Source organism: Macaca nemestrina, chromosome 9 (assembly GCF_043159975.1).
Source record: "Macaca nemestrina isolate mMacNem1 chromosome 9, mMacNem.hap1, whole genome shotgun sequence".
Lineage (NCBI taxonomy): Eukaryota > Metazoa > Chordata > Mammalia > Primates > Cercopithecidae > Macaca > Macaca nemestrina.
In genome coordinates this window covers 134,540,051-134,556,314 of record NC_092133.1, presented here as the reverse complement: position 1 = coordinate 134,556,314, position 16,264 = coordinate 134,540,051, and the positions used below count along the sequence as shown (strand labels likewise).

General features: G+C 37.6%; 1 long non-coding RNA gene across 3 annotated transcripts in view; it reads right to left on the bottom strand.

Moving 5' to 3' along the window:
- Positions 1–16,264, bottom strand: part of LOC105494334 (uncharacterized) — a 636,433-nt gene that overhangs the window by 163,318 nt on the left and 456,851 nt on the right. The gene's annotated exons all lie outside the window — the stretch shown is intronic.

Below are 16,264 nucleotides of genomic sequence, written 5' to 3'. Positions count from 1 at the left end.
GGGAGGCTTAGGCGGGCAGATCACGAGTTCAGGAGATGGAGACCATCCTGGCCAACATGGTGAAACCCCGTCTCTACTAAAAATACAAAAATTAGCTGGGCGTGGTGGTGCGCACCTGTAATCCCAGCCTCTCGGGAGGCTGGCCGGGAAAATGGCTTGAACGCGGGAGGCACAGATTGCAGTGAGCTGAGATCACGCTGCTGCATTCCAGGCTGGTGACAGAGTGAGACTCCGTCAAAAAAAAAAAAAAAAAAAAGTTAAAGACAAGATTGAAAAATTAACTGGAGGAAAACTGGAACATATTTGAGAGTCAGTGAGTTAATGTCTTGCAAATAATTTTTTAAACAAACAGCCTAGAGGAAAATATTCAAAAAGTATAATTCATAAAGGGAAAAGCCAGCAAAGTAATATAAAACCCATATTAAAGCAATGTGTGTCGTGTTTTTGAAATGAGGTTGGTTTTCTTTGGAAAATGATAATGTTCAATGGTGGTGAAAATATGGAGTGAAAGGCATTTTTACATAAGGATGGTGGGAACGTAAATTGGTATTTATTTCTTAACAACCACTTTTTGGAGCACGTTACTTAAAGTTTTGCCTAGTCTTTCCTGTGGAAATCCTATTTTCAGTTGTTTATTTTCAGGAAATTAAATCATGTGTTTGCTGTACTCTTTCATGAAGAAGTTGAAAAGGTCTAAATGTTAAAAAAGATGTACTGAAAAGTATAGGATGGTGAAAATAATAGCTCTTATGTTTTTGTATATTACCGTATTTCAATCTCGCCATGACATTATTTGGTAGATAGCATCATTCTTCACATTTATAAAGAGGGTGACTAGGTCTCAGGCAGGATAAGTAATATCCAGGATCATGAGATTTCACCTCTGAACCATCCCAAGCTCTCAAGCAATATACAATCCTGCCTTTGGTATAAAACCAACCATTAAAATTAAATATAATTATGCAAGAACATTTGTCGACATTGAGCATGTTTAACGTATCTTGTGAAATGAAAAATAGAATAGAAAATAGTAGAGTATGAAGGATCAGTTTTGTACAGAGAGCAATGAAAAGAGCGTACATTATCCCGTCTGAAGTTGTTTAGCAGAATCATAAACATTTGCTATTGTACGAAAGTTTCATAAACTTGTAGGGTGAGGAGCAGAATGTGGGGTGGCCCCTCCTGACTTGACCTTCTGTCATTCACATGGATGTATCATGCTTCCCATTTGATAGTGGGTGGAGCCTGTGATTTCTTTCTAACCAACATAATATGGCAATGGTGATGTGAGGGCACATCCATTATTACATTATATAAGAACCTCTGGGGATATGAGAGTGGTCTCCGAGAGTCGAGAGCAGCCTCTGTTTCTACAACCACAAGGAAATAAACTCTGCCAACAACATTAGTAAGTTTGGAAGTGGATTCTTCCCCAGTTGAGCCTCCCAGTGAGAATGCAGCTCAACCAGCTCCTGGATTGCAGCCTTGAGAGACCCTGAGCTGATGACCCAGCTGAGCCTGGACTCTTGATTCACAGAAACTGTGAGATGGTGAATGTGTGTTGTTTTAAGCTCCCAAGTTTATGGCTATTTGCTGTGCAACAATAGATAACAAACACACATGGTTACCTTGAAGCAGGTTTCATAGTGTCCATCTTCAACTTGAAACTGATAGTATGTACAACTCTTTCCCATTTGCAATTAGATATACAACTTGACCAGGAGTGGACTCATGCCTCTACTCCCAGCACTCTGGGAGGCCAAGCCAGACGGATCACTTGAGGTCAGGAGTTTGAGACCAGACTGGCCAACGTGGTGCCATTCTGTCTCTATTTAAAACACAAAAATTAGCTGGGCATGGTGGCACATGCCTGTAATCCCAAATACTTGGGAGGCTGAGGCAGGAGAATGAGCTGAACCCGGGAGGCAGAGACTGCAATGAGCTGAGATTGTACCACTGCCTTCTGCCTGGGCGACAAAAGATATACAACTTGGGGATGACAAAAACTGTCCTGTCTACTTTGCATATTACTTGTCAGATCCTTACAACAAGTCTGTGAGGTCATCATGATTATTACCCCCATTTACAACTGAAGAAACAGAAACATTGAGAATTTACTGGGCAAATAATAATGAATTAAACACACCTTTAGGTATTATTGCCTGTGTGCAGTGGAGAGTTTTTCGTTTTGTTTTGCTTTCTATCTTTGTTTGTGGTATTGGGAGGATGGAGGACTCAAAGACTGAAGTCCTCCCTGTTTAGCAGATGTTGAGTTGAAGATCAACGTTTACATGTGCTGTTCATTAGGAATCTCAGGCAGTAAGTTGGATTGGGTCCCTTCAGTTCCTGGGGGAAGGTATGCTTCGCTCTCTGTGTGCAGATCTCAAAGAAGAGTTATTCTGCCAAAGAAACTGCACTGTAAGCCAAACTTCTCTCCTTCCATGTGTCTTGGAGAGGACACATACTCTCTGCTTACACACAGAAAAGACTGAGAGTCCAGAGAAACCGTTCTCCATGCCCCACCCTTTAACCCAGAGAACCAGTGTGCATCATTCCTTACTTCTCACAGCTGAGAGAACCATTATTGCATAAGAAATTCTGCAGCCAGTTGTGGTGACTTCACGCCTGTAATCCTAATGCTTTGGGAAGTCGAGGCAGGTGGATCACTTGAGGCCAGGAGTTCTAGATTAGCCTGGCCAACATGGTGAAGCCCCGTCTCTACTAAAAATATGAAAATTAGTGGAGCATGGTGATGCACGCCTGCATTCCCATCTACTTGGGGGGGCTGAAGCATGAGAATCGCTTGAACCCAGGAGGTGGAGGTTGTAGTAAGCCAAGATCATGCCACTGCACTCCAGCCTGGATGACTGTCTCAAAAAAAAAAAAAAAAAAAAAAAAAATTCTTCTGTGTGACATAAATAAAATAATTAACAGTAATAACAACAATATTGTTAAGCACTAAATAATGTAAGGAAACTCAGCAGCATAAAAGAATGGTCTAAGCCGGGCGCGGTAGCTCACGCCTGTAATCCCAGCACTTTGGGAGGCCGAGGTGGGCGGATCACAAGGTCAGGAGATCGAGACCACGGTGAAACCCCGTCTCTACTAAAAATACAAAAAATTAGCCGGGCGCGGTTGTGGGCGCCTGTAGTCCCAGCTACTCGGGAGGCTGAGGCAGGAGAATGGCGTGAACCCGGGAGGCGGAGCTTGCAGTGAGCCGAGATCGCGCCACTGCACTCCAGCCTGGGCGACAGAGCGAGACTCCGTCTCAAAAAAAAAAAAAAAAAAAAAAAAAAAAAGAATGGTCTAAAAAATAACCAGAACCACTAGCTGTTATTGAAGATCCATGACAGAACGTGCAAATTATTCAAGAGAAGTCACTAAAACGATTTGCTGGCTTTAGAATAAAGAAGACAAATCACTAATAAATCCTTTCAATAGATTCAAAAATAATTTGTAATTTGCAACTATTTCTGTTGAAAACTGTTAGACTTGGGAAAATGGATACTTTCTTAATGATATTTATTAGAAAACAGCAGCAAAAAAAAAATAATAACAGATAGACAGGTTTCCAATACAATCAGAAATAAAAAATAGTAGGGGAGGAAGAGATAAATTGTCCCTATATTTAGACTTAAAAAGGCAAGACGATGAATAGAAAAATAATGAAAAATTATAGATGAGTTTGAGTCTGACTGGATGCCAGAATAACATACAGAAATTAATGATTCTCAATGTATTAGTGATCATAATTTTGTAAAAATAAAAGAGGTAAGATTCCTTTCACAAAACACACAAAATATCTAGGATTAAACCTACGAAGAAAAGAATACAATTTAAAGTAGGAAAGCTACAATATTTTACTGATAGATTAAAAAAGCAATTTAAGAGAGAGAAACACTGTTTCCGAGTGAGTTTTAACATTGTAAACAGTATTGAAGCTTTTCATTAGGAACACAACAGGGTGGCTAGAGTCAAATAATAACTGAATTGTATGTTTTAAAATAAACAGCATAATTGGATTGTTTGTAACTCAAAGGATAAATCCTTGATTTATGGAGATAAGGATACCCCATTCTCCATGAAGTGCTTTATTTCATATTTTATACCTATGTCCAGACATCCAATGTACCTCATAAATATGTACATCTACTACATACCCACAAAAATTAAAAAAGAGACACATCAACTTCTAAAAAAAACGAGAGAAAAGTTTCCATATTACAAAGAGCAAATTTCCTTTAAAATTAATCCATATATTCAATCTAACCACAATCAAAATCTCTATGGTATATTTGAAATGAAATTTTGCAGGTTGATTCTGCTGTTCAATCTGGAATGATAATTCTTAAAATAAATATCAGATGAATTAAACTTAAAAAATAAAACCATTTATTAGACTGAAAATATCAGAATACAAAATATAGGCGGGGGCGGTGGCTCATGCCTGTAATCTCAGCATTTTGGGAGGCTGAGGCAGGTGGAGCTTTGCCATATTGCGTTAGAAAATTCCTCCCTAAATAAGACATTAAATCTAGAAGCCATAAAGACTAATGACAGATAGGACTACATATAAATATGAAACATCTCCATAAAGATTTATTGAGGCCCAAAGACATGTAGGAAGATTTGTTGGCTATTTAATATGTAAAGAGGTGTCATCCTACTGGGAACCACTCATCTTGGTAGCACAGGTAGCAACAGGCACCACGGCGGACTCCGGTGACTCCAGTTCTTTCTCATTTCCTGAAGGCCAGTTCTTGGCATCGGGGGTCTCTATTGCCCAGTCATTCTAATGGTTTTGCAAACATCGACTTCTCAATCAAATTCTTTCCTTTTTAGTATACCAGGATAGTTTCTATTGGTCTGACTGATCCTGATTAATACAAATTTCCTCTGAAGAGAGACAGGGACTCACATTTATCCTATTCTCCATCTCAGCAACTTTATGGGATATGAGCGTCATGCTGATAAACGGCAGTCGAGAGGCTGCACCCTTCACTCTGCTTTTCCTCTTTTTGTGCTAAGCAAGATGTCTAATTCCACTCATACGCTCACTTCCATATTTATCTCCAGCCCCTTCTCATGACATCATCTTCTCACACTTAGAACAATATTCAAAGTCTGTTTAGGTCCCCCCCAGAGCCCTTCCGTGGTACAGTTAATTACCTGGCTCTCCCAAAATATTGATCTTAAAATCACTACTTAGCAGAATTCTTACAGTTTATTTTCTGTGATGTGTGTGCTTGACTTTTGTAAGCATTAAGTAATAAGCACATGATTCAAATTACAGTTCTTTTCTGATATTTCTTTACCTTTCTTACCTTAGGTTTATAGTTTTACTCTTTTCCATTATTAGGAATTAGGAGAGAAAAAGAGACAGGAGAGAGAAAGGAAAAAAAGGAGACAGGAGTGAGAGAGAGAGAGAGAGAGAGAAGAAAGAAGAGAGAGAGAGAATTATTTCCCTTGCTTTTTAGATGCCTTTTTAAATGGCATGCCACCATTATAAAAAGAGCCCTTTTGCTAAACAGAATTCAGAAAACACTCATGGACCTCATCTGATTATCTCTCATCGATAAAGCTTATGTTTCCATTTCACCGCACCAAGAAATCCTAATAAATTGTAAGCTTATTTCTCATCTTTTATCTTTTTTCTCCTTCTCCTCTTGGGAAAGCCTTCTAAGTCATTTGAGGATAACAAGTAATAAAAATCTAGTTATTTGATGAAGAACAGTCCATTGGAATGCTAGGCATAGTAGGCCAATAATTACTCAGAATTAAACAAATTGACTTGCTTTCAAACATAGAAAAGGCAAAAGAAAATGTTTCGCAAATTATAAACAGGGAATAGATTATCCTTATTATCCTTCCAAAGCATAATGCTGAAAAACAAGTATCTCTTAAGTTGCCATCTTTGGTAATGCAGAAATTTAAAAACAATAGCCTGCATTTTAAAAGCGTTCTGTATGTATTACCGATACCTTCCCATTATCTAAAGTACATACGTGAATTATGATCCAGAAAGCAAACCTTTTGCCCAACATGAGCCTTTCTTTTTCCCCCAAGGGTAAAAGCCTACAGAATTCAGGGCTATCTCTTGGCACCCAGCAGAGGGCAGTAGATAACTTCTCCAGTGCCTGCTGCTCGGCTCTTTTGTTTCTGCCGTTTTAACTTTGTGTATAGAACAATCATTGAGCTGTCAGGCTAAATTAGCACAGAAATTCATGGAATCTGTTCAATCCAAACCACCTCCTTTTCCCAAAAAATGTTCTGCAGTTTACTTTAGCACATTGAGTTATGAAAGGGATATCTGCATGTTCTAAATTAATTTGATAGAAAATATGAAAAGGCAAAGAAAAGCAACGTGGCCTTTGAAATTGCTTACATTATTCATATGGGAAATTCTTGAGCATAGGATGGTTCTAAGCTATAATCAAGTGGTGCTAACCCAAGGTTTCTTCTTCAGTGATCCGGCATTTAATATTATGTATGTATGTATTTTGGACTAAGCCTCTTCCGATAAAATCAGGTAGAAAATGAAAACGATCATAACTGACTTCCCTTTAACGTAGTTTTGCATTGACTGCGTGATATATTTCAGAATGGTGTTCTAGGTGAGGAGAGGAAAAAACACGAAAAAGTCAGTCTTAAAAATTCTCAGGTCATTTAAAGGCCACGCTGCCCTTGTCCGTATACACATTATTTGCACTGAATCTCCTGTAACACACTGGTAAGAAATTACTAAAGAAATTTTAAACCCATTTTATTCATTAAATAAAAATAATACCTTATTCTTTCATAATTCTATTCCATTCAATTCCCAGAAAATCAATGAAATTAAAGTTATTGTGCTGCTGTTCTGATTAGGTCACAAACTTTTCAGCGTTCTAAAATTTTTTTTTTTTTTTTAAGACAGAGTTATGCTCTTTTTGCCCAGGCTGGAGTGCAGTGGCGCAATCTCGGCTCACTACAACTTCCACCTCCTGGGGTTCAAGCGATTCTCCTGCCTCAGCCTCCTGAGTAGCTGGGATTACAGGCACATACCACCACGCCCGGCTAATTTTGTATGTTTAGTAGAGATGGGGTTTCACCATGTTGGCCAGGCTGGTCTTGAACTCCTGACCTCAGGTGATCCACCCACCTTGGCCTCCCAAAGTACTGGGATTACAAGAGTGAGCCACTGCACCTGTCCAGGGTTCTATAATTCTTACGTGTATTATTGAGGGGTAGAGAGGACATTGGCTAAAACAGTTGAAAATTGCTTGTGGCTTTGATCTGGATACTTACCTTTGTGTGCTGCTGAAAGTTTTATTGCATCTTGAGATACTCGAATGTAAGCAACAGAAAACAACTTTAGCCAATTTAGACAGTTAATATTTCATTAAAAGAATACTTCATAGCTCATAAAATCTCTGAGAGGCCTGGAGACCTACCTGCTCTTGGAGCACAAGGAGTCAGGAACTACACCTGCAGGTATACTATAAACTGGTTTCATGAACACACCTTAGGAATGACATCATAGGCACCAACAATGCCCGAGTTGGAGTGCTACAAGAGAGCTGCTGTCCTTGCTGTCTACAGAAACCAGCACTACTTTCTTCTACTGCCACCATCCTTGACAGAACGGATTTGGTACATTTTTGCCTCCCTGAACCTCTAGCTTCTGTTTCAAAGACTGAGGTTGGCCTATTGATGACTATAGCCTAGAACATATTTCCATATCTTCCCTACAGGGGAAGAGAGGGACGGAACATTTTGACTGTGATGCTGCCCTGGTGATTAGTAGGCTTCGCTACCTCAGGTGCTAATTCCTCACAGGTGAAAAGGGTATTTGCATCAGGTGACAGGAGCAATGGCATAGACCTACAACATATACTCCTCAGCAGCTGAAATTCATTTAGCACAGATCCATAAATTTCCCACTGGGTTCCAGTAATTGATGTAGTTGCTGAGGATACAACCATGAACAGTACAGACCAAGATCCTTCCCACTGTGGAGTTTACATTCAGGCAGGGGAGGAAATACTAAAACAAGAGACCATAAAAATTAATAAATTATAGAGGTATATTAGATAGTTAAACAATAAATTATAATGACTAAAGTACATTTAGGGAGAGATGCTGGGGGAGAGAGAGAAGGGAAGGTAGGTAGAAAGATACTTTCACCTAACCAAACCTATCCCTTATACAAATAAATCATTCACTTGCTCCCTAATCAGGGCCAACTCAAAAGTCTCCTAGGATAGCATAAACAAATCCAAGTTAAGGATTTCTAGTTATGGCCACTTCTTTATTTCAATTATGATTCAGATTCCCTATTCTGTAATGTTGTTGGTCCATAGGCACAGAGGTCATCATTTTCCTTCATTAGTCTTTTATTATTTATTTATTTATTTTATTTTATTTTTTTTAGACAGAGTCTCTCTCTGTAGCCCAGGCTGGAGTGCAGTGGCACGATCTCGGCTTACTGCAACCTCCACCTCCTGGGCTCAAGAGATTCTTCTGACTCAGCTGGGACTACAGGCACATGCCACCACACCCAGCTAATTTTTGTATTTTTAGTAGAGATCGGGTTTCACCATATTGACCAGGCTGGTCTCAAACTCCTGACCTGAGGTGATCTGCCCGTCTTGGCCTCCCAAACTGCTGGGTTTACGGGCATGAGCCACTGCACCCGGCCCTTTCATTAGCTTTTTAATGTCTACATGATCAGTGGTAATGGTTCCTCTTGGATTTCTAATATTGTAATTCATGTCTTCTCTCTGGCTTTTCTTTGTTAGTGTCACCAAAGGTTTATAAATTTTATTTATCTTTTCAAAGAGCAACACTTGATTTCATTGACTTTCTCTATAATTTTTTTACTCCTTAATTTCATTGATTCTGCTTGAATTTCCATTTGGGCTGCAACTTCAAATGTTCTTCTTTCTCTACATCCCGAAAATGGAGGGGTGAGCTATTGGTTTTAAACCTTTCTTCTTTTCCAATGCATGCAGTGGATGCTATACATTTTCCTCTAAGCACTGCTTTTGCTGCATCTCACAAATACTGATGTTTTATTTTCATTTTTATTTAGTCCAAAATCTTTACAAATTTATCTTGAGATTTCTTTGACCCATGTGTTAGAAGTGTGTTATTGAATATTCAAGTATTAATAGTTTGGGATTTTCCAGCTATGTTTCTGTGATTGGTTTCCAGTTTAATTCCATTGTGGTTTGGGAGCAGACACTGTATGATTTCTATTGTTTTAAACTTGTTGAGGTGTGTTTTATGGCCCAGGATGTGGTCTATCTTGAGGAATGTTAATGTGAGCTCAAGAAGAATGTGTGTTCTGCTTATATTGGACACAGTATTCTATAAATATCAACTAGATCTAGCTGATTAATAGTGTTGTTCATATTAAACACATCCTTTCTGACTTCTATCAGAGGGTTAAAGTCTCCAGCTGTAACAGTGGATTTTCCTGTTTCTCTTTTGGGTTCTGCTAGTCTTTGTCTCATGCATTTTAATATTTGCTCTCTTGCTAAGTGCTTAGAGCTTTACGACTGTCAAATCTTCTTGGAAAATTGATATCTTTATCACTGTGTAATCCTCCCCTTTATCCGCAACTATCTTCCTTGTTGTGGCATTCGATTTGTCTAGCAAGTCATTTTGCTACTACAGTTTCCCTTTGACTACCGTTAGTGCCATACATCCTTTTTCATCTCTTTAACCCATATGTGTCTACATGTTTAAAGCCAGCTTCTTATAGAAAAGAAAGAATTGGGGCCTTTAAAAACAATTACTCTGTCTTTTAATCAGTGCACATAGAACATTCACATTTGAAGTGATTCTTGATATACTTGGGTCAATATCTACTATGTTTGTAACTGTTTTCTATTTATAAGTTTGTTCTTTGTTTCTATGTTTGTCTTCTTCTGCATTCTTTGATTTTAATTGACCATTTTATATGATTACATAGTCTCATGTATTTGTTCATGTATTTGCTCTGTCGCTAAGTGTTTAGAGCTTTAAGATGGTCGAATCTTCTTGGAAAATTGACGACTTTATCACTATATAATTTCTCCTTTCTCAACATATTCATTATGCCTCTTTGAAACAATTTTTTAGGTTGTTGATCTAGAGTTTGCAATATACATCTATAATTAATCTAAGTCAAATATCACTATACTATTTAATGGGTAACGTCAGCATCACAAAACAAAGTGGTCCCAAATACTCTTCCTCTTTTCCTTAAGCATTGCTTTCATTTATTTTATTTCTGTAAGTAAAAATTACCTAATATATTTTTGCTATAATTTATTTGGAACAGTTGCCTATTATATCAAGTAATAAAAAGTTAAATGATTTTATTTTACCATTATTAATTCTTTCTTTGATGATCTTTTACTTAAAAAAATATGTAAATTCCTATTCTATATCATTTTACTTTTTCCTGAAGAACCTTAACATTTCTTGCAGGGTAAGTCTTCTGATCATGAATTCCCTCAATTTTCATATGCCTCAGAAAGATTTTATTTCTCCTTCACTTTTGAAGAATAATTTTACTGGATATGAAATTATAGATTTTTTTTTCTGTCAACACATAAAATATTCACTTCCATTCTCTTCTGGCTTGCAGAATTTCTGATGAGAAGTCCAACGTAATATTTTTCTTGCACTCTAGGTAAGACTTTTTCGCTCTGACTTCTTTCAACATCATTACGTTTTGTTTGTTTTCCTACAGTTTGAATAGCATATGCCTACGTGTAGATTTTTGTTATTTATCTTTCTTGGTTTTTGATATGGTTTGGCTGTGTTCCCACCCAAATCTCATGTTGAATTGTAGCTCCCATAATTCCCACATGCTGTGAGAGGGACCCAGTGTGGGGTAAATGAATCATGGGGGCAGTTTCTCCAATACTGTTCTCCTGGTAGTGAATAAGTCTCATGAGATCTGATGGTTTTATAAGGGGAAATACCTTTCACTTGGTTCTCATTTTCTGTCCTGCCTGCTGCCCTGTAAGAGGTCCCTTTCACCTTCCACCATGACTGTGAGGCCTCCCCAGCCACGTGGAGCTGTGAGTCCATTAAACCTCTTTTTCTTTATAAATTACCCAGTCTCAGGTATGTCTTTATCAGCAGCGTGAGAAAAGACTAACACAGTGTTCTCTGAGCTTCCTGGATCTGTGGTTTGATGCCTGTCATTAGTTTTGGTACATTCTTTGTTATTATTACTTTAATAAGTACCGATGCTGACACCTCCGTCTCTGGAAACTGCTTTCGCCTCCATCACAAGTGACTCTTTATGGTTTCTGGTTCCATGTGTCACTAGCTTGATTCAAAGTTGTGGGCAAGTGGGTTTGATAAGTGCAGCCAGATCATATGCCCATATTTCAGCTGCAAGGTTAGATGGGAAATCACCTTTGTTATTTTCGACCTATAAAGTGGGAAGCAGGCTCCGTCTTGTGAGCTGGAGAGCTTTTCAAATACAGGAGGGAGTTCAGATGCTCGGGATCTCAAAACAAACAGAATTTCACTTCGACTGGTGGATTCACACCTGTCATGTTGACTCTTAAGTTACAGCAAGTTTGTTAAATAATGGTCAAGTTTGTTAAATAATGGTTTTGCATTTCTTCAGAGTTCAAATTATCCTGGTAACCATTAACTGGCATCAGATGATAACTTCAGGATTAAAATAGGAAGCTTACAGAGATACACTGAGTATCACTAGTGGCAGGCTTTGCTTTTGAACAATTCTGAAGAGACATTTATTTTTTATGTATGTATCATGTTTTGTTGTTGGCCTCCTTGCAGCTTTGACTACATCTGTGATATTGTCCTGTCTAATTGTTATTTATTTAGTACAAGAAGAGGTAGGCTTATCTAGTGTTCTATTCATTCAAAGATATCTAACTGGAATTAGTTGAATCACAACTTATTGAGAAATTATTCCACTATCAAGCATCGCCTGGCCTTGTTTTAATTACTTATTTTTTTTCCTGCCACTGGTATTACAAAGTACTAAGTTACCCAAACACTTTAGCTTATCACACAAAGCCTTGAACAATCTCTTCTCCACCTCATTTTTTCAAATTCATCTCTTTCCAATATTTCTGTTCACCCTGCATCCTATATTCTAGCCACACAAAAAACACGGCTTTCTGCTTGTAGCCATTTCCTTCTAACAGATCCTTCTCTCCCACCTCATTCCACCCAATAATAGTTTATTTTTCTTGTATACACCACACCTTCCTATTCCACTTATCTAAAGTAAGGTGTTATGGATGAAATTGTGTCTCCCCAAAATCTATATGTTAGCACCCTAACCCCCAGTGTGACTATGCTTGGGGATAGGGTCTTTAGAGAGGCAATTAAGGCTAAAGGAGTTTGCAAGGGTGGGGTTTAATCTGAAGGACCAGTGTCTGTATAGGAAGAGGAGAAGACACCACCTCTCCCTCTCTCTTCAGGCATGCACAGAAGGGCCATTTGAGGACACAGCAAGAAGGCAGCTGTCTGCAAGCTAAAAACAGAGCCCTCTTCAGAAACCAAATCTGCTAGCACCTTGATCTGGGACTTCTAGCCTCCAGAACTGTGAGGAAATAAGAGCCTGTTGTTTAAGCCACACAGTCTGTGGCATTTTGTCGTGGAAGTCCTGACAGACTAATTACATAAAGTAAGGTGATAAAAAGAATTCCATGAACACAAAATGAGAAGTGACCAAAGATGTAGGAAGAAAACTGGGGGAGGATGCTTGTCATATACTAAAAGTGAGATTAAACTTTCAAGAAAGAAGCACCAAGTAGACCAAGAAGTAAAGATAGATAAGAATTAAAACTTTAGTGGAGATTTGTATGCAGGAGCTTACTAGTGACCTGGGTGAGAGCAGTTTTAATGAGTGGTAGGTTTTGGAATCTGTCTATAGAAGGTCGAAAAATAAAGATTAAGGGAGGAAATACTAGGATAGTGGATAATTCATTTAAGATGCTTTGATGGAAATAGAGATATGTTGTTAAGTGGTGAGAAAGATACACGTAAGTGTAAGTGTAAAAATAAGAATGTTTAAAAAATAATATTTCACTTTGCAGAAATCAACCCTACTGTTTTTTTCAAGGTTTATCTTAAACATCTGTTCTTTGTTGATGAGTTACTCTCTCCATGTGCCTGATGCAATCCCCCATAGACTGTAAATTTTTTCACTCTTTATTGGATTCATGTGCTTGTTTGATTTTCCCCAATTAAAATAATAATTTCTTTGAGGAAAAGAAAACCATCTTATTTATCTTTGGGACCCTATTGTTGGCAAATGTTATAATATATGGTCTATACCAGTTTGTAGAATTAAATAATTCATCAGGGTAAGTGCTGAGATGATATGACTGGGGCACTGCTACCTCTGGTACAGCCTCGTGAAAAAAATGTAGATGTTGACGTTTCCATTTAACAATACACAGCACCCGACTCCCTACTTACATTTTGGAATCATTTATCTCTTCTGTAGCTACATTTAAATGCCGATATTTGACTTACAGGAAGTATTGAAAAGTCACAGAAATGTGAGCTTGCTTTTTTAAAGGAGGTGTGGAACACTGGCTTCCCAGATACCACCAACAAAACACATTGGTAACAACAAGTTGAACTCACTGCCTGTGTTGCAAGGGATAACAGTATCTCTACTGAGCATTGGCCATGTCTTGGTACAGGGGAGGCAAGGTAAGAATTTATTAAGAATTGGAAGTTTGGTTTAAGGCAAATCTTTCAATAAGGGGATTTAAGAATGAGAAACAAAAACTGATATATATGGCCAGGTGCGGTGGCTCATGCCTGTAATGCCAGCACTTTGGGAGGCTGAGGTGGGTGGATTATGAGGTCGGGAGATCAAGACCATCCTGGCTAACATGGTGAAACCCCATCTCTACCAAAAATACAAAAAATTAGCCGGGCGCAGTGGTGGGAGACTGTAGTCCCAGCTACTTGGGAGGCTGAGGCAGGAGAACGGCATGAACCTGGGAGGCGGAGCTTGCAGTGAGATGAGATAGCACCACTGCAGTCCAGCCTGGGCGACAGAGTGAGACTCCTTCCAAAAAATAAAAATAAAAATAAATAAACTGAGAATATATATATATATTTTCTGATATATATATGTGTGACATATGTATATATACATATATACATATATATATATATATCTCAGAATTTCTCTACAGGGAATAATAAAAGGTTTGTTTTTGTTTAGGTTGAAATGAAAGGATACCACAAAGTGAATCAAAACCAAATAAAGAAATAAAGAGCCCTAGTAAGTGTAAATACATGAGCAAATATAAATTATGTTTTTGTTTGTAACATATTTCTTCTCTACCCGATTTGTAGGACAAGTGCATAAAGCAATAATTATATTATAGTGTTGATAAATTTTGTAATGTATAAATATATTCTTTATGTGACAGTGAGCACATGCAAGGGGGATGGAATAGTGCTTTATTAAATTAACATTTTGGTTTGCTATGGAAGAATTAATAAGGAAATTAAAGTAGTATACTAGAAAATATTTAACATAAAATGAGGCAGTAATGGAGGAATGAAGGAACGAAAAGGACATGACATATAAAAACAAACAGGTGTTAAATTTTACTTTAACAATAATTACATTAAATGGAAATTGACTAAACACTTTGATTAAACGACAGTCATTGACAGAATGACTTCTTTAAAAAATGACTCAAGTATATGCTGTTTACAAGAGACACACTATAGATTCAAAGACAAACATATTGAAATTAACAGGATGGAAAAAATGTACTATGCAAACAAGAAAGCTGGTGTGGCTAGACTACTATCAGACAAAGTGGACTTTAAGACAGAATTCTTTACCTAGAGAGAAAGCAGGACATTTTTTAATGATAAAAGAGTCAACCCATAAAGAAGACATAATGGTTATAAGCATACGCACCTAACTAAAGAACCCCAAAATACAGGAAGTAAAAACTGACAAAATTCATAGGAGAAATAAAAGTTCAACAATAATAGTTGAAGACTTCACATCCCACTTACAAAGATGAATAGAACAACTAGGCAGTAGGTCAGCAAGTAAATAGAACACTGGGACAGGTGCAGTGGCTCAAACCTGTAGTCCCAGTGCTTTGGGAAGCCAAGCAGGGGTATTGCTTGAGGTCAGGAGTTCAGGACCAACCTAGGCAACATAACAAAACTGTCTCTATTAAAAAAAAAAAAAAAAAGGAAATAGGGGACCAGCCTGGCCAACATGGTGAAACCCCATCTCTACAAAAAATACAAAAATTAGCTGGTGTGGTGGAGCGCACCTGTAGTCCCAGCTAGTTGAGAGGCTGAAGTAGGAGAATCCCTTGAACCCAGGAGGTGGAGGTTGCAGTGAGCCAAGATCTCGCCACTGCACTCCAGCCTGGGTGAGAGAGCAAAACTCCATCTCATAAAAGAAAATAATAATTTAAAAAAGGAAATGAAGGACTAGAACACCATGAACTAATGTATAGAACGCTCCATCCCCCAGTCAGGGGAATGCAGCATTCTTCTCAAGTGCATGCGAAACATTCTCCATGATAGCCCGTGTTAGGTCATAAAACATATATTTAAAAGGATTAAAATAAGAGAAAGTATGTTATTCAATCACAACAGAATGATACTAGAAACCAAAAACAAAAGACATTTAGAGAAATTCACCAATATGTGCAAATTAAACAACACACTTTCAAATAACCAGTCAAAGGAGAAATCACAGGGGAAATTAGAAAGTATTTTGAGATAAATAAAAATTAGAGCATGACATACCAAAACTTGTAAGATGCAGCTAAAAATAGTGCTTGGGATAATTACCACTACAAAAGCATAAATTAAAAGAGAAGAATCTCAAATCAATATTTCACCTTCCATCTTAAGAAAAGCAGACTAACCTTAAAGTAAGCAGAAAGAAGGAAATAATAAAGATTACAGTAGAAAAATAAATCATAAAGAGAAAACGGAAGAGTAAAATAAATCAGTTAAATTAAAAGGTGTTTTTTTTGAAAAACAGTAGAAGCAAATGATAAAATAAAAAGTGAATAAAATTTTATCTACATTGACCAAGAAAAGAAAAATCAAACTACTAAAATTGGGAATGAAAAAGGGGTACGACTACTAACATTAGAGAAATAAGAAAGGGTTATATATAAGTGGTTACTGTGAACAATTGTCTCACCACAAATTAGATAATTTACATGAAATAAGGAAGTTACTAGCCAGATACAAATTACGGAAATTACTCAAGGATAAATTT